The sequence below is a fragment of the Aotus nancymaae genome, unplaced genomic scaffold (assembly GCF_030222135.1).
Source record: "Aotus nancymaae isolate 86718 unplaced genomic scaffold, 86718_ANA_hifiasm-v0.15.2.pri h1tg000040l, whole genome shotgun sequence".
In the NCBI taxonomy this organism is placed as follows: domain Eukaryota; kingdom Metazoa; phylum Chordata; class Mammalia; order Primates; family Aotidae; genus Aotus; species Aotus nancymaae.
Window position 1 is genome coordinate 127,003,842 of NW_026988454.1, and position 23,776 is coordinate 127,027,617.

Genomic DNA, 23,776 nt, shown 5'->3' on the forward strand with positions numbered 1-23,776 from the left:
GGGATGAGGCAATGAGAACACACTCTGTTTCTGGACCCATGTGGCGGGGGTGTCAGTGCACATGGCAGGCTGTAGTGATGAAAGCCAGGAAGAGGGGGACATGAAGATGTGGGGTTCCCCCTTAGCAGGCAGTAACAGAGGAGGAAAAGCTACAATACTGCCTGGTATATATAATCGACAACACAGCCTCCGAGGCTCTGGTGACCCTGGGGAGGACCTGATGGAACTCCCTGTCAGGTCCAAATCCTGGAGGCAGGGGAGGTAGGCTGACTGAGCTCCCACCATGCTTCAGGTTCTCACTCAAGCCTCAACAGCCCCCATAAGGCCTTATAGGCCCCCCTTGCAGATGACAACAGTGACAGGCCTGAGGATTCCAACAAGGTGTTTCAGAAAACACGCTGGAGGACAAAGCAGAAAACGGCAGAGCTTTGGACACAGAGGGACTCAAGCCCGGCCAGGCCCTAACAGCTGTGTGCACTGTGCTGTGTTACTCGGCTGAGCCTCAGCTCCCACTCCCACATGTGAGCTGTGAGTGGGTTTTTCCACCAGAACCGGGAAAACTGTTCTCAGTTTCAGGAGGTGCAAGTGGCTGCCTCTTAGGTTCAGATGCAGTTCTAGAATATGGCTAGAATTTTGGATTTGGGACTAGGGTCTCTTGTTCCCATGCTGACATCTCTCCCTAGCCTGGAATTGTCTCTTCTGGTTGTGACTTCTCAGGGACACCAGCAAAGAGGTAGGGGGGGAGCTGTAGCCTGGCTGTACTAAAACCTATACACATCCCTTGGGCTGCTCCTATTTAGATTGAACCACTGTGCTGCAGCCTATCCCTGCATTTTGCCAGAAGCCTGCCATTTTCACATGGCCTCACTGCTCCATCTACAGCTGAGGTCTGCCATCTACCCCAAGCCAAGGCTGCTCCCTACACACTATTCTCAGCTTGCCCAGCCAGGAGCAAACTTGACCCCTACGCTCTCTCCCCTGACCCACTGGACCTAGGCCCACTGTCTGGATTTTCTCAGGTAGCTGCTACCCCACCCACCACTATTCCTGCAATGAACCCTATTCTCCTCTTCCTTTAATCAGCTCTGGCACTAAAGATGGCACAGCCTGGGCCGGGCACGATGTCTCACACCTGTAATCCCAACACTTCAGGAGGCTGAGGCAGGTAGATCACATGAGGCTAGGAGTTCAAGACCAGCCTGAGCAACATGGTGAAACCCCGCCTCTACTAAAAATACAAAAATTAGCTAGATGTGGTGGTGTACATCTGTAATCCCAGCTATTCGGGAGGCTGAGGCACGAGAACCACTTGAACCTGGGAGGCAGAGGTTTCAGTGAGCCAAGATCGTACCACTGCACTCCAGCCTGAGGACAGATTGAGATCCTGTCTCAAAAACAAAGAAAGTCTGTGTGCGGTGGCCTACGCCTGTAATTGCAGCACTTCGGGAGGCCGAGGTGGGTGGATCACTTGAGGTCAGGTGTTCAAGACCAGCCTGGCCAACATGGTGAAACCCATCTCTACTAAAAATACAAAAATTAGCTGGGCATGGTGGCACACACCTGTAATCCCAGCTACTTGGGTGGCTGAGGCACGAGAATCACTTGAACCCAGGAGGCAGAGGTTGCAGTGAGCTGAGATTGTGCCACTGCACTCCAGCCTGGGTGACAGAGGAGATTGTCTCAAAACAATGACAACCACAACACAGCCCGGCACTGTTTAATTTGTATGCCGGCAAAAATCCCTGGCTTTTCTTTGGCCTGGGTCCCAGTGTTGGCTATCCCCTCTCTCCACCCCTCAGCACTGTGCCAGAGCCAGAAGCCCTCTGATCATATCACAGTTTTGCCCCACTTAAGAGGCTGGAGCTTGAGACCCTCAGACAAGACAAGGGCCCTGCAGCCAGAATGACGGGGCACGAATGCAGCAACGTAGCCCCTCACCAAAAAGTAGTCTCTAGCAAAATAATTTCTTGTGGCTGGGCTTGGGGGAAGGTCGGGGGGCTCACGCCTGTAATCCCTACATTTTGGGAGGCTGAGGCAGGTAGATCACCTGAGGTCAGGAGTTCAAGACTAGCCTGGCCATCATGGCGAAACCCCATCTCTACTAAAAAAAACAAAAGTTAGCTGGGTGTGGTGGCATGCACCTGTAATCCCAGCTACTCAAGAGGCTAAGGCAAGAGAATCACTTGAACCTGGGAGATGGAGGTTGCAGTCAGCCACAATTGCACCACTGCACTCCAGCCCAGGCAACAGAACAAGACTCCATCTCAAAAAATAAAAATAAAAGAATTTCTTGCAAAACAACCCCCTGGACTACTCCAATTCTGGCATACATGCATGTGTACACACACACACACACACACACACACACCTGCAGTGCACATGTAGCCCCCATGCTCCCATTCCAATACCCACTGTCTGGCCCCAAGAAGAAACTCAGCCCTTTGGAGAGCTTAGGTGCGGGGAGGGGCACAACTTCATTCACTGCCCATTGGCAGGTGAATTTCATGGGCAGTGGTAGTTAGGAGCTTAACCCAAATGACCCAGAGCTTGAGAGAGACCTGGTCTGGGGCCAGAGCAACTAAGCCACCTGGGGTCCAGTCCTTCCCACCAAGTCCAGTTGTCTCCCTTCCCCCTCTCTGCTAGGAGTAGGGAGGGGCTTGCTTTCAGGCAGCCCTCTGTGCTCCTGGTCAGCTGGGCAACCCTCAAGTGCCTCATACTCCTCGTGGTGACTCAGGAGTTTCCCTGATGTCCACTGGCAGGCTGCATGGTGTGGGAACATTTCTGCCTTACCCAGAGGATGAGTGGGGACGGTCAGTATGCCAGGGGCCTCCATGGGCTCCATCTGCCACATGGTACAGCCTGATGGGCCTTCTTCCTGTACCAGAGCCTACGCTGAGTCACCACCTCCATCATGATGGTATCAGTTTCCCTTCTCCAAGGACTTATTACAACTATGCTCTCTGTATGTCGACAAATATAATCCTTACAACCCTAAGAGGAAGGTACTATTATTATCCCCATTTAACTGATGTGGAAATTATGGCACAGAGAGGGAAAGTAATTGGCTCAAGGTCACACAGTAACTAGAGAAACAGGATTTGAGTCAAGGCAGGTTGGCTCAAGTCTTAGCCACTCTACTGTGTGCCTAATACATGGTGCTGGTTAAGACTGGACCAGAGGCTGGCATGTCCTTGCCCAGCTGGGGCCCCTCAGCCTCAGTCTGGAGCTATCACCTCTGAATCCTGTCTGAATGCCAGTCCCCAGCTGTTTCTGTCAAGAACACTTTGGTCAAAGCCCTTCTGGACATTACTGCCAGAAAATGACCCCTGTGTGCTGAAGACAGCCACAGGCTCTGGTCCTTGCCTGACTCTCCAGCCCTATCTGCTTGCCCTGCCCACCTACTTGCCCCATGATCCAGCATCACTCCTTGAGCATAGAGGCTTGCACTGTCATCTACCAGGAATGCAGTCCCCTCCACTAGCTAAGACCTTCTCTCCTTCAAGACCTGCCAGCACCTCTTCCGGGAACCCCTCCTGGATTAGCTCTATTCTGTTCCTTCTCACCACAACCCTGGCCCAGGCCCTCCAGATCTGCAATCACTACACCAAACTGCCATGTCTGCTAACTGCTCTGGCCTCACTATGTTATCAGTTTCCCAGAGAATGCCCTGTATCTTACTGAGGTAGGTCCCAGCACCTGGCATGGTGCCTGGCATTTAGTGGGTGCTCAACGTATGCTTGCTGAATGAATAAGTGTACTAAAAACATGAGCCTTAGCCACACTATTTTGAGTTGTAGGACTTGCCACTGTATCAGTTTTCATATATTACTGCCATCGAGATGCAATACTCCAAAGAACTTAATTCCGTCAGCTTCAGTGAGGCCTGGGTTCAAACCCTGGCTCATCCCTCCTACTCTATGACTTGGGGAAGATACTAAAACTAGGATACTACCACCTAACCTGAGAGGCTGCTGTGTGGAATAAGTAACGATGCAGTAACTGCCTGACAGTGTGAGGTACATAGTAAGGGTCCTACAAATAAGGACCACAGCGGCTGCTGCTATTATCATCATTCGTGGCTTGTGTTAAGGGATTGTATGGTGATATTCCAGCTCTAGAAATGTGCTAGCCTGCTGAAGCCCAAGGGACCTCCAGAGACAGAACTTCTTAGACCCTGTCTCACCATCAACTGTGGGGAGAGAACTGGCAGGTAGCTCCCTACTCTGAGCACATGCTTCTTTTTTCAGGCAGAAGGGCCTAAACCTTCCTCCACCTCTTGCCCCACATGAGGGTGATGCAGTTGCTGTCATCTTTTCCTTCCTCCCACATTGCAGGGTAATAAAGGGCAGCCTATGGATGCAGGACAGAGGTTGCTCCATCTCCATGGCAGGTGCTTTTGGGAACAGAAGTGAGGGACGCCATGGGAGAATGGGTCTGGCTGATTATCTCCCAACCTTTCCTATCAATCATTAATCCACAAGTGCTGACCTAGTGCCCTGGTTTTCTAGGGCAGCAACTCTGCCGTGTTCTCTGCTTACTATTTGCCAATTCAGGTCACTCCACCCTCTTAAGGACACAGGAGAAGGCCGTGTGGCCTTCTAGCCACCTGAGGCCAAACTCCAGGAGTGGCCTGGGGCTGGTCTTGTTCAGAGAGTGCCAGAACAAGAGAAAAGGCCACCCATGCATGCTACAATTCTTCCCATTGCCCCAAGATGCAGCCCCTAGGAACAACCCAGCCTCCAGGGCTGGAGGATGTCCTGGAGAAGAGACCAGAGACAAGAGGGTACTCTTCACCAGGGATAGGAAAGCTGCCACAGAAGGGGCCTTGGATGTGGCCGCCCACCCACCGACAGTAGGGAGAGACAGGCACCCAGATCCCTGCATCAACTCTCCGCTGGGAACACTAATGTGCTGACTGCCTCCGACTGTAGCCACTGAAGACTGTGAAAATGCTAAAAATCTGTGGTTTTCACAAACAAGAGAAGCTCAGCAATGTCAAAGCACATACACATGCATAGAAACAAAACTGAAAAGATGTGGACAGAAATGTTAACGGTACTCTTCTCTGAGGGGTGAAGATGTAGATGATTTTTACTTTCTTAATTGTATTTTCCTATGTTATCCAGTTTCTTCACAGTAGTGTGGGATACTTTCATAATCTGGGGTTGGCTGAGGGAAGGGGGAGACATTTTAAAAACCAAATAAAATGCTGAGAGATGACAATGAGGTAAAGGAAAGGCCTGCCCAGGTCCCAGAAGAGACCTAGCTCTCTCCTCCTGAAGCTTTAATGGGCCTGAGGCCCCCCATACTGCTTGGAAAGGGCTTCCGAGGTAGAGTGCTTCTGCCAGCAGGCAGAGATACGCCAGGGACTGATCCAGAGCTCTTCTCAGCTAAGACCACAGGGGCTATGGTTGGACATTGTCCCTGACCCTTTGTCCTTCTTCTGGTCCCTGCCAGATGCTTTCATTCACTTGTTCAACAAATATTTGTCAAGTACCTACCACCATGTGCCAGGCTACATTAGCCAGCAGTAACCAGGGCTCTGAAGGACAAATGCCAAGCACAGCACAGCACAGCACTCAGAGCACATGAGTCTGGTGCGGTGGTCAAGAGAAGCTTTCCTGAGTGGGACTCCAGGGTGATAGAAAGAGAGATATGAAGAGGTCTAAGGAAGAAGAACCCGGGCTGTCTGTGGGTAGAGAGAAGGGCTGTGGCCAGAGGTCACTCAAGGTCTTGAAGGGGTAAGCTGAGGATGTGGGTGTTTATTCTAGGGGCAACAGAGAGCCTAGGAGGGTTATGAAGAGGATGGGAAGGGATGGAGCTGCATTTTTACAAAGATCTTTCAGGCTGCTGTAAAGGGCCGACTGGAGACGATTTCAGCCAGGCTCGGAGGAGCAAGGGTTACAGCAAACCTGGCAAGGGAGTCAGTGGGAGGGGAAGGCCACCTCCCAGAGCCCTGCAAGGTCTGGGAAGCAGCTGCCTGTTCTGTTCCCGGGAAGACCCAGGCTGAGGAGTTGAGGGATGGGGCCCTGACTCATAGATGAGTACCTCTCTGGCTGCTCCACCTGTGTCCTCACTGAGTAAAATGTCAGAACTAGATCATCTCCAAGGCTTATTCCTGCTCTGCCCTCTCGGGCTCCAGCCTCCCATAGGTCCTCGTCTCAGTGATTCCCGACTATGACACACAGGTATCTGGGGAGCAGACGTGGCACTTGTCACTGCTTAGCATGAGGGCAATTGACACTAACAGCCACACTCCCAGGCTTGACAACTCCACCCAAGCCCCTCACACCTCTGACACAGAGCTCCTGTGACCAGAATGCCAACTACAGGTCAACAGCCCTGCTCTAGGGGCTCTGTGGTTACAGAGTGTGGACACCATAGACACCACCACTTATACCTTTTTTTTTTTTTTTTTTTGAGACAAGATCTCCCTGTCACCCAGGCTAGAGTGTGGTGGCACAATCATAGCTCACGGCAGCCTCGATTTCCTGGGCTCAGGTGATTCTCCCATCTCAGAGTAGCGGGGACCACAGGTGTGCACCACCACGCCTAACTTTTGTATTTTCTGTAGATAAAATACAACTTTCATCTAGGTTTTACAAATTTTACCTGGGTTTTCACCATGTTGCCCAGGCTGGTCTTGAACTCCTGGGCTCAAGTGATCTGCCCGCCCCAGCCTCCCAAAGTGCTGGGATTACAGGCGTGAGCCACCGCACCCAGCTACTGTTTTCTTTTCAAACAATGAAGACTAGGACAGCCTTTAAGAGCACCTGGCTAGCTCAGTTGGTAGAGCATGAGACTCAAGTTCCTGAAGTGCTTTCAGGTACATCACACCTCATTTAATCGACCCAGTGAGATGAGGGAAGGCAGGGCCATTTCATTCATCACTACACCACCCACTCTGAGGGAAGCTCTGGCTGGCTCTTGCTGGCCTGTGAATGCTTTGGATGAGGGGACCAAGGCTGGTGGTAAGAAGGGCAGCCACTGAGTGGGTGGCCAGCAGGCCCCATGAGAGACAATAAAACTCTGACTGGCCCAGGAGAAATAGGACGTACAACTGCAGCAGGGAGGCAGGAATAGGGATCTGCAGGGCTGAGTGACTTCTGAACCTTCCCAGGGAGAGAGGAGACACAGAAAAATCCCACGGCTAAGCCGTGATTGGTCAGGAGGACCCACGGATCTCAAGTTCAAGTCTCACCTAAAAACATTCATGTTCTTTAACCCTAAAACTCCCCTCACAGGAAAATATACTGGGTTGTTTACTGCAATGTTATTTACATAAAGATCATGATTCCCATGAAAATAACTAGAAAAAGAATAGAAGAATGTTCCCCTGTATGAATAGGGTATAGCTGATTTGGGTTTTTTAAAAAATGTCATTGTACTCTTTTTTTTTTTTTTTGAGATGAAGTCTTGCTCTGTCATTAGGCTGGAGTGCAGTGGTGTGACCTGGGTTCACTGCAGCCTCTGCTTACTAGGCTCAAGCAATCCTCCTACCACAGCCTCCGGAGTAGCTGGGACTACAGATGCGTGCCACCATGCCCAGGTAATTTTTGTATTTTTAGTAGAGATGGGTTTTCATTATGTTGGCCAGGCTGGTCTTGAACTGAACTCCTCAAATGATCCTCCCTCCTTGGCATCTCAAAGTGCTGGAATTACAGGCATGAGCCACTGTGCCCAGTTTTTTTTTTTTTTTTTTTTTTTTTTGAGACAGTCTTACTCTGTCACCCAGGCTAGGTACAGTGGTGAGATTTCAGCTCACTGCAACCTCTGTCCCCTGGGTTCAGGTGATTCTTCTGCCTCAGCCTCCCAAGTAGCTGGGATTACAGGCACCTGCCACCACATCCAGCTAATTTTTGTATTTTTAGTAGAGATGGGTTTCACCATGTTAGCCCCAGGCTACACTTTGTTGCCCAGGTTGGAGTGCAATGGCTCGATCCTGGCTCACTGCAACCTCTGCCTCCCAGATTCGAGCAATTCTCCCACCTCAGACTCCCATAGCTGGGACTACAGACACGTGTTACCACGCCTGGCTAATTTTTGTATTTTTGGTAGAGTCAGGGTTTCACCATGTTGGCCAGGCTGATTTTCAACTCATGACATCAAGTGATTTGCCCACCTTGGCCTCCCAAAGTATTGGGATTACAGGCGTGAGCCATCACGCCTGGCTAATGTCACTGTACTTTTAAACTTTCGGTAACAAACACTTGTGATCTTCATTTTACTTGACCCACGACAGCATGTGATATGACTGCTCGATTCCTCCTCCTCCACACCTTCTCTTCACTTGGCTCCCTCCCAGGTTTTCCTCTGTTATCACTGGCTATCCTTATCAATCTCCTTTGTTGGTCCCTGTTAGCAATTTTCTTCCTAATCTCTAAAGGTCTCTTTCATTCTCCATCTACGCTTCCTCTCTTTATGATCTTACGCCAGCTTGTGCCTTCCAATGCCTTCTGTATGCTGATGATTCCCAAATTTATTTCTCTAGGCCAGCTTCTCTGACACCTCCGCCTAACACATCCCAGACTAAGCCCTGGACTTCCCCGCATGGTCTCTCTCATCTCAGTTAATGAAAACTCCAACCTTCCAGTTAGAGTCAATGAATCTTGATGGCTTTGCGTTTTTTTTGTTGTTGTTGTTTTGTTTTTTAAGACGGAGTCTTGCTCTGTCGCCAGGCTGGAGTACAGTGGTGCAATCTTGGCTCACTGCAACCTCCACCTCCTGGGTTCAAGTGACTCTTCCGCCTCAGCCTCCCGAGTAGCTGGGACCACAGGTGCATGCCACCACGCGCAGCTAATTTTTGTATTTTTAGTAGAGATGGGGTTTCACCATGTTGGCCAGGACTTGATCTCTTGACTTCGTGATCCGCCCACCTCAGCCTCCCATTTGCCTTTAATAAACATATAGAATCTCATCACTTCTCACCACCTCTACTGCTATGACCCTGGTCCCAGACAACACCATCTGGGTCTATCAATCCTTCCTGGAGCTTCCTACCTCAGAGAAAAAGCCTATCTTGATACCTGCCAGCAGGTCTTCTGGAACTGGTACCCCTGCCTGCTCCACTCCTTCTGGTACATTAAGCACCAGGCACACGGCCTCCTTCTGGTCTAAACACAGGGGGCATATCCTGCCTTGGGTGGGCCTTTGCAGCTGCTGTTCTCCCTAGCTGAAGTTCTTTCCCCAGTTACCTATCTCCACAGCTCACTGCTTCACCTCCTTCAGGTCTTTTCTCAAATGTGGCCATCTCAGTGAGGCCCTCCCTGACTTCCCTATTTCAAACCAGCACAGTCCTCCCTCAGGTACTTCCATCTCCCTTCCCTGCTTCAACTTTCTCCATTCATCTTACTGCTCTCTGGCAGAGTATATGCATATTTTCTCGTTTGTTTAGTGCTTTTCTCTTCCCAAAGAATATAAGCCCTAAGAGGCAGAGATTTTTGTCTGTTGTTAGATTCACATAATCAAGTATTAGAGGAACAACTGGCGTAATTGGAAAAAAGATGTCTGTTCACCATGCAACTTGAAGCAGTCCTGTAGAGGTAATTGCCCACGGGCTTCAGTTTTCCAGGGGCATCTGACCCTGCTTTCCAGACCATTCCAGACCCTTCAAAGGAGGAGCTCATCAGATGAGTATAAATTGGTAGAAATGTGGTGGAGGGCGAATGTAGAAGGATCTGAGGGTCCTGGCTGTGGTCTGGCTAGTCCTTTTGCTAATCTGCCAAGTGACCTTGGGGTTGGTGGTTCTGTGGTGGTGGGGCCTTCATTTTTCCCATGAGGAAGCAGCACTGGTGCTTCTTCCTCCCTTAAATTATATAATCTCACTGAGAAGACCCCAAGGCTACTATTATTACTCAATGGAGGGAGGTCTCCCTGACTCAGAGTCCTAGGTCAGACCCAGGGTGGGGGTGGGGAGATGATGACAAATCCCTGGGTGCCTTTAAAACCACCTATATTGAGGGAGAAAGATAAGACCAGTCATAGGATAGACTGTGCATAATGAGGGAAGAGTGAAGGGCAGCTGAGTCCTAAGAAGGAGGAAATTGCCTCTGGAGGCCTCAGGGAAGCTTCAAGGTCAAGAAGAGTTAGGTCACCAAGATAATCTGAAAAGTACACTATGCTAATTACAGAAAATACTGCTGGGCACAGCAGCTGGGCAGGGAGGTTGAGATGGGAGGACTGCTTGAGCCCAGTAGTTCCAGACCAGCCTGGGCAACACAGCAAGACCCTGTCTCATTTTTTAGTAAAAAAAAAAAAAACAAATTTAAAGAAAAAGAAATAAAATACTTAAGAGTTTCAAAGAAGAAAATAAAGATTGAGAGGTAGAGTGTTCTAGGTAGGGGAAATATAGGATCCTAGGCCCAGGAGAGGAAGATAGAGAAAGAAACAAGGAGACAGGGAGGCAGGGAATGGCAAAGGCTGGGATAGCAGGCCACACCAAACGCATGCAGGAGACCTGCTACAACTCTTCTTACATGGAGCCTACCCAGCTTCTGTGTGAATCAAACAGGGCATAGCACCTCCATGTGCCAGGCATTGTTCTAAGCTCATTTCATGGATCACTCCTTTAGGTTTTACAAGTGGACTATAAGGCAGGTACCATTATCATCCCCATTTACAGATGAGAAAATTGGAGCGTGGAAGAGTGAGCTAACTTCAAGACTCTAGGAGCCAGGAGTCAGGAGCCAGTAAGCCATGAGAGGAGGAGCCTCTCCACCACTCCATTGTACTGCCTCTCACTGCCATTCCTGAACTCTAATGCCAAAAAGCTGTTCTACATCCTGACCGATTAGACTCTCCCTTCAACTAACTGCCATTCCTGGTCCTGTCCTGCCTGGCCCCTGGTCACCAAGTCTCGGTCTGCACCTTTTCCTCCCCAAACCCATCTTCTCTAGGTGAAACCTCTCAGTCACCGCATTTGGCAATTGACAGGTTCCCAAACCCTCTTCCTTAGTTCATCACGTCCTCTTGATGTGTAGCTCCTAACACTCCCAGGAAGTAAGATGAAGCCCAAGCGTTAAAATGACATGTCCTACTGCTTATAGTCCACTAGGATTCCCAGGCAGACCAGTCGCCACTGCCCAAACATTGAATCAGGCCTTCCTGTGCTTATGGAAATAGAAGGGGGCCCCTTCACATCCACCCCTTCCAAAGGTTATCCTGTTGTTCCTGACCTGTCGTTAGAGCTCTTGGATAGTTTTCTAAGCCCTATCCTGTTCTCTAAAGTGCAAACAATTCCTTATATCATCTGTAAACCTGAAGAGCGTGTTTTCTACCTCTTTTCCTAAGTCAGTCAGGGGCTTTCCTCAAGCAGCCATCTGTCTATTAACCTTTGGATAAGGCAGCTTACTTTAGTAAGCAAGTTTTTAAAAAAGGTTTTACAAGCATAATACAAATGACTGTAGAGAATAAGATGAAGCAGAAAAAATCTGAAATCCAATGCCTGGCACTCTCCTCTCTAACTGGGAGTGCGAAGGTAGTGACTGGCTACCGTGGAGAGAGCATTAGTGTTGAATTATATGATAGGCACGCCCCAGCTCTGTCTTTACTATGCTGTGTACCCCTGGGCAACCTGCTACCCTCTCTGTGGCTCAGGCTTTCTATCTGTGAGATGGGACTAATAACCATGTGCCTTCCTTAATGGCAGTGGCAATGCTCAGATGAGGGAGCAAATGTAAAAGACTTGTATTATACATACCAAAATGTTACCTCTTAGGGCCCTTTCTATTTCTTTTTTTATTGCTTATCTGATTTTTTTTTCTTTTTTCTGGGACAGGGTCTCACTCTGTCACCCAGATTGGAGTGCAGTGGCATGATCTCGGCTCACTGAAACCACCCCCTCCTGGGTTCAAGATATTTGCTCACCTCAGCCTCCCAGGTAGCTGGGACTACAGGTACACACCAGCACGCCTGCTAACTTCTGTATTTTTAGTAGAGATGGGGTTTTGCCATGTTGGCCAGTTTGGTCTCGAACTCCTGACCTCAGGTGATCTGCCCTCCTCAGCCTCCCAAAGTGCTGAGATTACAGGCATAAGCCACCATGCCAGGCTGCTTATCGGATTTTTCTACATTTTCTAAAATGAACATGTGCTGTGTTAGTAAGCAAGTTTTTAAAAAAAAGGTTTTGCAAGCATGATACAAATGATTGTAGAGAATAAGATGAAGCAGAAAAAGCTGAAAAAGGCTACCTCAAGATCCATGTCTTGGAATCCTCTGCAGATGCCCAAGAGCAGCAGCTGGCACAGACGTGGTGCCATGGCTGGATGGCCATGACACACAGCCGAAGAAAACACTGAGTGGCTGAGCTGTGCATCCAAGACACACTCATTTTAAGACACCAATGCAGAGCTACACACACTTGCCCTACAACCTAAACTACTGGGAGGGAAAACAGTCTAAGAATAGGAGGGAAGGGAGGATGAGGGGGACTGGTGGGGAGATAAACACCTTCATTCATGTTTGTAGTTTAATTTTTTTTTTTTTTTTTAGATGGAGTTTCGCTCTTGTTGCCCAGTCTGGAGTGCAATGGTGTGATTTTAGCTCACCGCATCCTCCGCCTCCCAGGTTCAAGCGATTCTCCTGCCTCAGCCTCCAGAGTGGTTGGGATTACAGGCATGTGCCACCACCCCTGGCTAATTTTTTGTATTTTTAGTAGAGACAGGGTTTTTCCAAGTTGGTCAGGCTGGTCTCGAACTCCTGACCTTAGGCGATCCACCCACCTCAGCCTTCCAAAGCGTTGGGATTACAGGCATAAGCCACCAAGCCTGGCCTAAATTGTTTTTAAAACAAGCATCAACATCTTTTGTAATAAAGCAGAGGAGAAGAGTCAGGAGTCTTGCAAATGGATCTCCCTTGAGTAAAGGCAGCCCAAGAGCTGCAGGCACATACTGACACGAGGAAAGGAGCAAAGCTCTCCTGCTGCCGAATCTCAAAGAAATATTTACTCTTGTTCTCAGTCCTCCTTTTCCTTTCCAAGTGCATGCCTAGCTGGTTGCTTTCTAAGGTTTCATATAAGGGCCCACTTAACAAATATTTGAGAAGCATTAAGTCCCCAAGAAAGGAAAGGAAGAACCAGAGTGAAAGGACAGATAAAACAAGAGGATTCAAATCTCAGGGAGCCCAGAAAGACTTTTTAAGCATCAAAGCACCCTAGAGATTCAGAAATTGGCCCATGCTGTCACCTCCCAATTCTCACATAATTCTGACAGCAGCTTCTGGATTTTATACCTGCTTTACAGCCCCCTCTCAGAAAGAACATGGGTCAAAACTGCAATCTCACTCCTCAGGACTCAGTCTAGGAGGAGGGGTGTGCGGGATAAGATGGGGAAATGCCAGAACCGGAGTGATTTATTGATGACACTTGGGGAATTCATTTAGAGTGCGTAAGGTCTCACATGTTAGGTCATGTCAGGTTTCTAACCAGTCTGGATCTCAGCCTCATTCAGCAGGAGAGAGAAGGGGCTCTCTTGAAAGAATCAGGTAAAGCACTGCCACTGTTCACTGAGTACAATCAGTGATCGGGTGTCTGTCTATAAACCCTGTTTCCTTCTGGGGCTCTCCCTCCCAAGGTGCCCCTCCCTCTGCTCCTGCCCACTTGGCTGCCAGAGCCCCGGGGGTCTCTCCAAGATGCAGGGTTGAAGGTGGCCATAAGCCAGGGGAATAAGAACTCCCCAGAGCTCCCCCCAGGGCCCATACAGCACAGCCTATGCCTCACCAAGCCACTGACCCTGGCCCTGAATTTGGCCCCCTTCCTGGAGGCCTATGAGGATGAATAATGCAAGGAGAAGCAACTGGAACTTAAGAGGGCTGATCCTCAGGGTCTCTCAGTTCTACAGCAACAGGACAACACAACCTTAACAAGGAGTACCATTTCCTGCTTCAGCCAGAGCCACTGTTTTTCCCAAAACAGCTGCTCTGGGGAAGGACACCAGGGTAATATGAGGAACAGACACTGGGTCTTTCTACTTACCAAGTGCTCAGGTGCTACTGGCCCTGGGGATGGCTGCTAACTGGGAAGATGACAGGTAGGTGGGCTGCTGGTGGGTCACCAGAGCGGAAGGCCACTAAGAGCCATTCTAGGGTGCTCCAGAATCGCTGTCACAGCCCTCCTTTCTCGTGCCTCCTCAAGAATCTCCACCCAAATCCTAGGGCGTCCCGAGCAAGTAGGCGATGTCTCCCCACCCACAATGACCTGCTTGGCAAGGCTTTGCACACCTTTCCCCCATTAATGCTTCCTGCCTCCCTCTCTCCCCCCAGGAACACAGGCAGGCTGAGGCAATACTTTGCTTCATCCGTCTGGACTGCCCTTAGAATTTCTGTGCCAATCTGGGGATCCCAGGCACCAACCTTAAAATGGGCTAGTGCCAGGTATGTGCAGCTTGTACTTCCCGGTCTGGGCAGGCGGAAGCTGTAACAGTGCCAACAGCTCACCTCTGTAACACAGCATGGAAGCATTTATTTCAAGGGTGGCTGGGGAACGTGCATCAGCCCGCCTCCCAGCCTGCAGGACAGCCTGCCACATGCAGGGGAGGAACCAGTTTGCTTTGGGCAAACTGCTTCACTTCTCTGAGCCACCCTTGAAATAAATGCTTCCATGCTGTGTTACAGAGGTGAGTTGCTGGCGCCATTCCAGCCTCCGCCTGCCCAGACCCGGAAGTACGGGCTACGTGTACCTGGCACTGGCACTGGCACTGGCCCATGTTAGGGTTGATACCTGGGATCCCCAAATTGGCCCAGGAATTCCAAGCGCAGCCCAGATGGATGAAGGAAGGCACCTCTCTTTTCCCTCTCATCGGTCAGTGCCTATAAGGCTTGGTGCTCTTCTGCTTTGTTCTGAGCACCACTTCCGAGTACTCAGTGCCACAGTAATAACGACCAGCCACCTCACAAAGGAGGCAGCTTGGCATAAGGACAAGGGCAGGGCTAGGATTCAAACCCAAGCAAAAATGGGTTTGAATCCTAGCTCTGCCATGCATTAGCTGAGTAGCTTTGGGCAAACTGCTTCCCTTCTCTGAGTGTCTATTTCCTTGTATGTACAGTCTCACGTAGCTCAGAGATAACTTGGCTGTGGTCACAGGGAGAGATGGCTATAGGGCTTGGTACCAGGCCCTGGCATACCAGCCTCCAGAGCTTGTCTGACTATACTAGGATGTTTCTTAACCGCAGCTACATGTGACAGAGAAACAGTGGTCTCTTTTCCTAAACGGCTGTCAGCAATTCCCAAAGTCAGTGAAAAGTTCCTTCCGAAGTTCACTGCTTTAATACAAAAGTAGCCTTCACAGATGCCAACTTAACCAGGTGAATCAAGTTAGCATCACCTTTACTAGGGCCAGCTGGCACCACTGTACCTCCTGATGTACACAACAGGAAACAGACATCATCTATGTGGGTTCCCACCAACAACATAAACCCAAGTCTAATCACAAGGAAACGATCCAACAAATATGGAATGTGGATAATCTATGACATGACATTAAGCAAATGTACCAAACCGTTAGCAACTGGCGAATCTTGGTGAAGGAAGTACAGAATTTCATTGTATTATTAACTTTTCTCTAGTTTTAACCTTTAAGAGTAACTTTTTTTTTTTTTTTTGAGAAGGAGTTTTGCTCTTGTTGCCTAGGCTGGAGTGCAATGGCACAATTTTGGCTCACCTCCACCTCCACCTCCTGGGTTCAAGTTATTCTCCTGCCTCAGCCTCCCCAGTAGCTGGGATCACAGGCGTGTGCCACCATGCCTGGCTAATTTTGTATTTTTAGTAGAAATGGGGTTTTACTATGTTGCCCAGGCTGGTCTCGAACTCCTGACCTCAGGTGATTTGCCTGCCTCAGTCTCCCAAAGTGCTGGGATTACAGGCATGAGCCATTGCGCCCAGCCAAGAGTAACTTAAATATTAACTATGTGTAGTAAGACTCTTAAATCATTAAGTGATTTTTATTTGGCATTCATTTTGTGTCAATGTTCTCTTCCACGTTTTCTTTTTCTTTTTTTTTTTAATCCCATCCTGAAGACAATGATTTTTTTTTTTTTAAAGATGGAGTTTCACTCGTTGCCCAGGCTAGAGTGCAATGGTGCAATCTCGGCTAACCTCCGCCTCCTGGGTTCAAACAATTCTCCTGCCTCAGCCTCTGGAGTAGCTGGGATTACAGGCATGTGCCACCACACCCGGCTAATTTTTGTAATTTTAGTAGAGATGGGGTTTCACCATGTTGATCAGGCTGGATGGTCTTGAAAACCTGACCTTGAAATTGGCAAATCAAAGTGCTGGGATTACAGGTGTCAGCTACTGCGCCTGACCTCTTCCATATTTTCTATTATCAAATGTCTATATCAGGTAGAGATCATTTTTACATTCTAACAAAATATATACAATCTTATCACAATATATTTGTCCATAATAACAATAAACTAGGCATTTATTTTATTTTTATTATTTTTAATTTTTGAGATGGGGGTCTTGCTCTGTCACCCAGACTGGAGTGCGGTGGTGCTATCATAGCTCACTGCAGCCTGGAACTCCTGGGCTCCAGGGATCCTCCTGCCTCAGCCTCCTGAGTAACTGGGACTGCAGGCACATGCCACCATGCTGGCTAATTTTTTTGATTTGTAGTAGAGACAAAATCTTTCTCTGTTATCAGGGTGGTCTCAAACTCCTGAGCTCAAGCCATCCTCTTGCCTTGGCCTTCCCAAGTGCTGGTATTACAGGTGTGTGCCACTGTGCCCAACCAAACCACCAAACCACACTTTTAATGTTACATCTTTTTTTTTTTTTTTTTTAACAGAAACACCTCTGAAATTTTATCACAGAAAAGTAATTCTATTTATTATTATGACCACTCCTTATTTAAAAACTCATAAAGGACTGGGCACAGTGGCTCTTGCCTGTAATCCCAGCACTTTGAGAGGTCGAGGTGGGCAGATCATGAGGTCAGGAGTTTGAGACCAGCCTGGCCAACATGATGAAACCCCGTCTCTACTAAAAATACAAAAATTAGCCAGGCCTGGTGGAGGGTGCCTGTAATCCCAGATACTCGGGAGGCTGAGGCAGGAGAAACACTTGAACCTGGGACACAGAGGTTGCAGTGAGCCAAGACTGCACCATTGCACTCTAGCCTAGGCCACAAAGCAAGACACTGTCTTAAAAAAAAAAAAAAACCAACCAAACAAAAAACACCTTATAAAGTGGGCCAGGTGTAGTGGCTCATGCCTGTAATCCCAGCATTTTGGAAGGCCGGGGCAAGTGGATTACCTAAGGTCAGGAGTTTGAGACCGGCCTGGACAACATGGTGAAACTCCACCTCTAATAAAAATACAAAAATCAGCTGGGCATAGTGGCGTACACCTATAATCCCAGGTACTTGGGAGGCTGAGGCAGGAGAATCACTTGAACCTCGGAGGCAGAAGTGGCAGTGAGCTGAGATCCCACCACTTCACTCCAGCCTGGGTGACAGAGCAAGACTCCGTCCCAAAACAAAAACAAAACAAAACAAACCTCATAGAGTGTTAGGGAAGACACAGAACAACTTATGATTTATAACTTATGATTTTGGAAATTCCAGGGAATTTCTATTCCTTGTTCCTCAATCCTGCAAGTTAATAACTGTCGGGAATTTGGAAGCACCAGCATCTTGATCGTCAGCCTTTGTTATGACCCCTGCCCCCACATGGCAACCTTCCACCTAGTTCTGGCCAGAAAGCCCTCACTCAAATAAAATATCATTTATGGAACTGTTTTAGGCACCATGTACAAAAGCACTGACCTAGACCCCTATGGGGAGAGATGACAAAAGGAGTAAAATACAGCCTGCCCTTGAAGAGGTCAGTATACAAACTGTGTGTTGGAGGCCACATAAGAGGTGGCCACTGTGGAGGAAGAAATATTCCAACTTGAGAGAAGCAGGGATGATTCTAGAGTAGGTGTTATGGCCTTCTAGCTGGGCCAGAAACTAGAAAAGACACTCCCAGGGAAGGCCAAGGTGAGTCAGGCAAGGCAGCCGAGAATGCGGGGTACATCTAGGAATGGTGAGCTGTCTCCTTTGGCTGGGGAACCTCACTCTCTGACAGACAGAAAAAGGACCAGGACCTGGCTAGCCTTGAATTCCTAGTTAATAAGTGTGTGGACTTAATTCTGAAGCCCAGGATTCTGCCCTCTGGTTCAAATGACTATAAGAGTGGAGAGGGGGTAGATGGGCAATGTGACCTAAAAAAAAAAAAGAGTGGAGAGGGGCAAAGAAAGGTACCAGGGGCCTTCAGAAACGACACAGCGATGAGGATCTGAAATCTCATCTCTCACTCCTTTAAAACTCCACGCTCTGTGCACCCTGACATTTCCAGTACACCACGCTCTCTCTACCTTTGGGTCTCAGCATAGGATATTCCTTCCAACTGGGACACCTCACCCTCTTCTTATCCCGACTTCACCTATCTCATCCTTCAAATCTCAGCTTAAATATCACTGCCTCAGGCCAGGCACGGTGGCTCATGCCTGTAATCTCAGCACTTTGGGAGGCCGAGGTGGGTGGATCACGAGGTCAGGAGTTCAAGACCAGCCTGGCCATCATGGTGAAACCCCGTCTCTACCAAAAATACAAAAATTAGCTGGGCATGGTGGCACGTGCTTGTAGTCTCAGCTGCTCGGGAGGCTGAGGCAGGAGAATCGCTTGAATCCAGGAGGTGGAGGTTGCCGTGAGCAGAGATTGTGCCACTGCACTCCAGCTTGGGCAACAGAGTGAGACTTCATCTCAAAAAAAAAAAAAAATCACTGCCTCAGATAAACCTCCCTACAATGTGCTCCTAGAGTCCCTGTATTTCCCAGGCATAGCTCTTTGGACATTTTCTTGCTATTGCATTTACTTCTTTATTTTGGGGATGTGCTATTTATTTGCTGCTGGATTTATAAATGGGGCATAACATACTCATGATTAGAGTATGCAGTCTGCATTTATCTTAAGTATAATAAGCTCCATGAATTCTTACATTTATATACCACCACAAAACCAACAACCAAGCCGGGCAGAGTGGCTCATAACTGTAATCCCAGCACTTTGGGAGGCCAAGGTAGGCAGATCAACTGGGGTCACGAGTTCGAGACCAGCCTGGCCAACATGGTGAAACCCCATCTCTACTAAAAATACAAAAGTTAGCTGGGTATGGTAGCGGGCACCTGTAGTCCCAGCTACTCAGGAGGCTGAGGCAGGAGAATCGCTTGAAGCAGGGAGGTGGAGGTTGCAGTGAGCTGTGATCACTCCATTGCAATCTAGTTGGGGGGACAACTCCATCTCAAAAAAAACCAAAACCAAAACCAAAATAAAACAATCACCCAGGTCAAGACAGCAAACATTTCCAGAACCCCAGAAGGTTCCTTGTGCCCCTGCCCAGCCAATCCCCACAATAAGTAACTACTCTGCATTCTTGTTTTGTTTTTTGAGACAGAGTCTTGTTCTGTTGCCCAGGCCAGGCAGGAATGCAGTGGTGGCCCGATCACGGCTCACTGCAGCCTCAGCCTCCTGGGCTCAAGCCATCCTCCCACCTCAGCCTCCCCAAGTACTGGGATTACAGGTGTGAGCCACTGTGCCAGACTGTAACCACTCTTCTGAACTCTATCACCATTAACTAGTTTTGCCTGCTGTTGTGCATCCAGTTTCTGCTGGTTGGAGTCAGAGCCCACAGAAGGCAGGAGAGAGGCTCCTGCTGCCTTGCGGCCCTGTACAGTGCTGGGCATTTAGATGTCTGCTAAGTCAATGATTAGGCCAGGGTGGTGGAAGCATGTCCAAGGACACCAACCCTTTGCCCTGTGTTTACACCTTCTGCCCATGCTACTCTCCTGCCTGAAATACCTTCCTCTCCTTTTCCTTTGTCTCATTCCTACCTTCTCCTCTTTTATTTTTTTTTTTTGAGACAGAGTATTATTTTTTTTGAGACAGAATCACCCAGGCTGGAATGCAGTGGTGTGATCTTGGCTCCCTGCAATCTCTGCATTCCAGGTTCAAGTGATTGTCCCACCTCAGCCTCCGGAGTAGCTGGGATTACAAGTGTGTGCCACCACGCCCAGCTAATTTTTGTAATTTTAATAGAGACAGGGTTTTGCTATGTTGCCCAGGCTGGTCTCGAACTCCTGACCTCAAGTGATCTGCACACCTCGGCCTTCCAAAGTGCCGGGATTACAGGTGTGAGCCACTGCACCTGGCCTCCCCTCTTTTCTAAAAAAAGGTTTGGCTCAAGTTCCATCCCCTTCCTGGAAGCTCTCCCATTCCCACCCCCGTGGCATGTGCTGCCCACCGCACTCCTCTACAGATGCTGCCTCGCATGTTCTCTCTGGGTAGATATGTGTGCACATCTACAGCCTGCTCCCAATTCTGTCTCAGTCTCTCAAAGGAAAGATCCTGTTTTAGTCTGCATTAAACGAGCCCCAACTCCTCTCACTTATTCCTTGTTTGCAGAGGATCCTGAGCTGCAAAAAATTTCTTCTGGTCTGTCTTCTTCACATGGCTAGAAGGATCACACTGGAAAACAGCTGTGAAGAGGCTTTGTAAGCCACAGTCCACTTAATATATATCATATATATAACAAAAAACCTTTTAAAAAAAAGAATGGCTGGGCACAGTGGCTCATGCCTGTAATCTCAGCATTCTGGGAGGCTGAGGTGGGTGGATCATTTGAGGTCAGAAGTTTGAAACCAGCCTGGCCAACATGGTGAAACCCCGTCTCTACCAAAAGTACAAAAATGAGCCGGGCGTGGTAGTGAGTACCTGTAATTCCAGCTGCTCAGGAGGCTGAGGCAGGAGAATCGCTTGAACCTGGGAGGCGGAGGTTGCAGTGAGCAGAAATCATGCCACTCCACTCCAGCCTGGGAGACAGAGCAAGGCTCCATCTCAAAAAAAACAAAAATTAAAAAAAAAAAACAGAATGCAATGTATCTGTATATGCTGACGTGGAAAGATTCCCAAGATATGCTTAAGTAAAGAAAGCTAGGTGTCAAAGCAATTTAGTGATTTAGTGTGCTCCCCACTGCCACGGGTAAGAGCAGAAGAGGATAAAAAGCACATGCACATGAGAGTGTGCAAGGAAAAACTGTGGAAGGAAGGATACCCAGGAAACCAATCACCTTCACCTTCACCTTCACCCCTGGGGCTGGGGCAGGAGATCCTGAGTCCAGTCAGTCCCTTTCTGTCATACAACGTTCTCATCTATGTGTTATTTTATATTAGTAAACATTTTAACATAAAAATAAACTAAAATGAGGGGCTGAACTTGTACCACCACCACAGTGCTCCCCAACTTCCTAGCATTCATCCTGAGGGTAAACCATGGGCAGCCTGCTGAAACCTAGGCTCTGGCCGTAGAAGCCAAGCAGACGCTGCAACAGGCCTGGGGGCAGAAACCAGCACAAGTCAAAGCAGAGAGAAGAAAACAGCCCGTGAGCTCACCCCGAGCAAACTCTGGGGTCCTGGTGAAGAGCAACAACTGATACAACTCCACCTTTTGTTTGGCAGCCAAAACCTGGGAGCTCAGAGCCTAGGGCCAAAGGGCGAGTAAAGGGCCCAGGGCCCTCTGTGGGCCAACACTGACCACCCTCTTGTGTGACCCAAACTGATCCAGGACTGGATCAATTTCATGTATTTGTCAGGAGGACTTCCCCCACCCTCATGACAAATATATAAACCAAGGTGGGGAGATGCAATCTAAGGAAAGGGCAGAAGGAACAAAGACCTCCAGGGTGCTGCTAGTCTTCACAGCACTAAGGGTCCCACACATCCCAAGCCAGGGCTTCCTGGGACCACAAACCACTTTGTGCTGGAGATGGTAGGAAAAAGACTGCAGCAATCTTTCTGCAAGGCCAGGTCTGTCTCTGTTTCTCACATCTATAGAGCAGCTCATTCCGAAGCCTTGATCTTGACCTGGAGGAGTTCATCTTCAGGGTTAATCAACAAAACTCCCATTGCCAGGCCAACAGTGAGGCAGATTCTATTATCACTTTCCTGTCTTATGGCTGGCTGGACTCTTGGCAGGAGTCTTGACCTTGAAGTTAGTCTCGCTGATGTTATCCCTTCATCCTCAATATTCCCCAAGATCCAAATAAGCCAAGTATCAAATGAACCAAGTATTTTTTTATTTGTTTGTTTTTAAGATGGGGTCTTGCTCTGTCACCCAGGTCAGCGTATGGTGGCATGATCACAGCTCACTGCAGCCTCGACCTCCTGTGCTCAAGTGACCCTTCCACATCAGCCTCCCAAGTAGCTGGGATTACAGGTGTGTACCGCCACACCTGGCTCACTAAAAAAAAAATTTGTAGAGCTGGGGTCTCACTATGTTGCCTAGGCTAGTCTCAAGCAATGCTCTGCCTCAGCCTCTCAAAGTTTTGGGATTACAGGTCTGAGCCACCATGTTTGGCAACCAACTATTGTCCATCTGAGTCCTAAGTATCTCCCTAATTCATTATCATCAATTCTCTCTCTCTCTCTTTTTTTTTAAGAGATGGGAATCTTGCTATGTTGAGCAGGCTGGTCTTAAACTTCTGGCCTCAAGTGATCCTCCCATTTTGGCTTTCCAAAGTGCTAGGATTACAGGCGTGAGCCACCAAGCCTGGCAACTCTCATCATTTCTCATCTGAATTATTGCAACAGTCTCTAAAGAGTGTCCCTTGCTTCACTCTTTGCCCCCTTCCCTGTCTGTAGCAAGACTGATATTTCTAGATTACAAAGATATCTAATCCCCTGTTTAGAAATCTTTAAAACTCCCTGCTACTGTCGGAAAAAGTCCCAACTCCTGTTGGTACGAGGTCATCTTGAACCAGGCTTGCTTCCCTCTCTAGCTTGCTCTCCCACCACTCCCCCAGGTCAAAGGCACTTTGCTCTCAACACATGCCCCAGGTTTTGGCCATTCCCTTCCAGCTGGCCTCCTTCCTCACCTGGCTAGGTCTGTTCTACCCTTGAGGAAGACTCTCCTTTAGGAAGCAAGTATTCCCTGCCCTGCATGGGTCAGGTAGGCTGTCTAGGCTCTGCCTCAGTTTCCCAGCTGTATGATGGGGTCACCCCTACTGCCTGACAGGCTGGGGAGAGAGCATGATGCAGAGTGTGAAGGGCCAGCTGGGCGCGGTGGCTCATGCCTGTAATCCCAGCACTTTGGGAGGCTGAGGCAGGTGGATCACAAGGTCAGGAGATCAAGACCATGCTGGCCAACATGGTGAAACCTCGTCTCTACTAAAATACAAAAATTAGCTGGGTGTGGTGACACATGCTTGTAGTCCCAGTTCGGGAGGCTGAAGCAGGAGAATTGCTTGAACCTGGGAGGCAGAGGTTGCAGTGAGCTGAGATAGCACCACTGCACTCCAGCCTGGCACCTGGTGACAGAGCGAGACTGTCTCAAAAGAGTGCGAAGGGCCTTGACAATGACTAAGAACTTCAAATACAAAGCATTAGAACCACCACCAGCAGAACACTGCTTTCTCCTCCCATTTGAAACAGCTCTCTTGGAGGTCCCGGATGACCTCCTCTTGCCATCCCATCTAAGAGGCCCTTTGCTGCTGCTCTGGTCCTGCTTCCAGGACTCACTGCTGCAATGGTTCTGTCAAGCACCTCCTTGAAGCCCTCTCCTCTGGGGGCTCTGCACTGCTGCTCGCTCTTCCTTCACCCGCTCTTGAGATATGATCCTCGTTTTCTACCCCCAATGCCCTCCCCTCCCCATTCTGTTCTTGGCTGGCTTCCCTGCTCAATTCATCCACTGCACAACCCATCCTCTGGCAATTTCACACACTGTGACTGTATCCCACACCACTATC

At 48.9% G+C, this 23,776-nt stretch overlaps 1 protein-coding gene across 4 annotated transcripts in view; it reads right to left on the bottom strand.

Annotated features, from left to right (window-relative positions):
* PPARD (peroxisome proliferator activated receptor delta) overlaps window positions 1-23,776 on the bottom strand; it is an 84,984-nt gene that overhangs the window by 19,307 nt on the left and 41,901 nt on the right. The window contains exon 1 of one of the 4 annotated variants that reach the window (XM_012461615.3): window positions 13,970-14,217. The exons of the other annotated variants lie outside the window; for them this stretch is intronic. The gene's annotated coding sequence lies outside the window, so the exon portion shown is untranslated. Of the gene's footprint in view, window positions 1-13,969; window positions 14,218-23,776 lie in introns of those variants that run through there. 4 annotated transcript variants of the gene reach the window in all.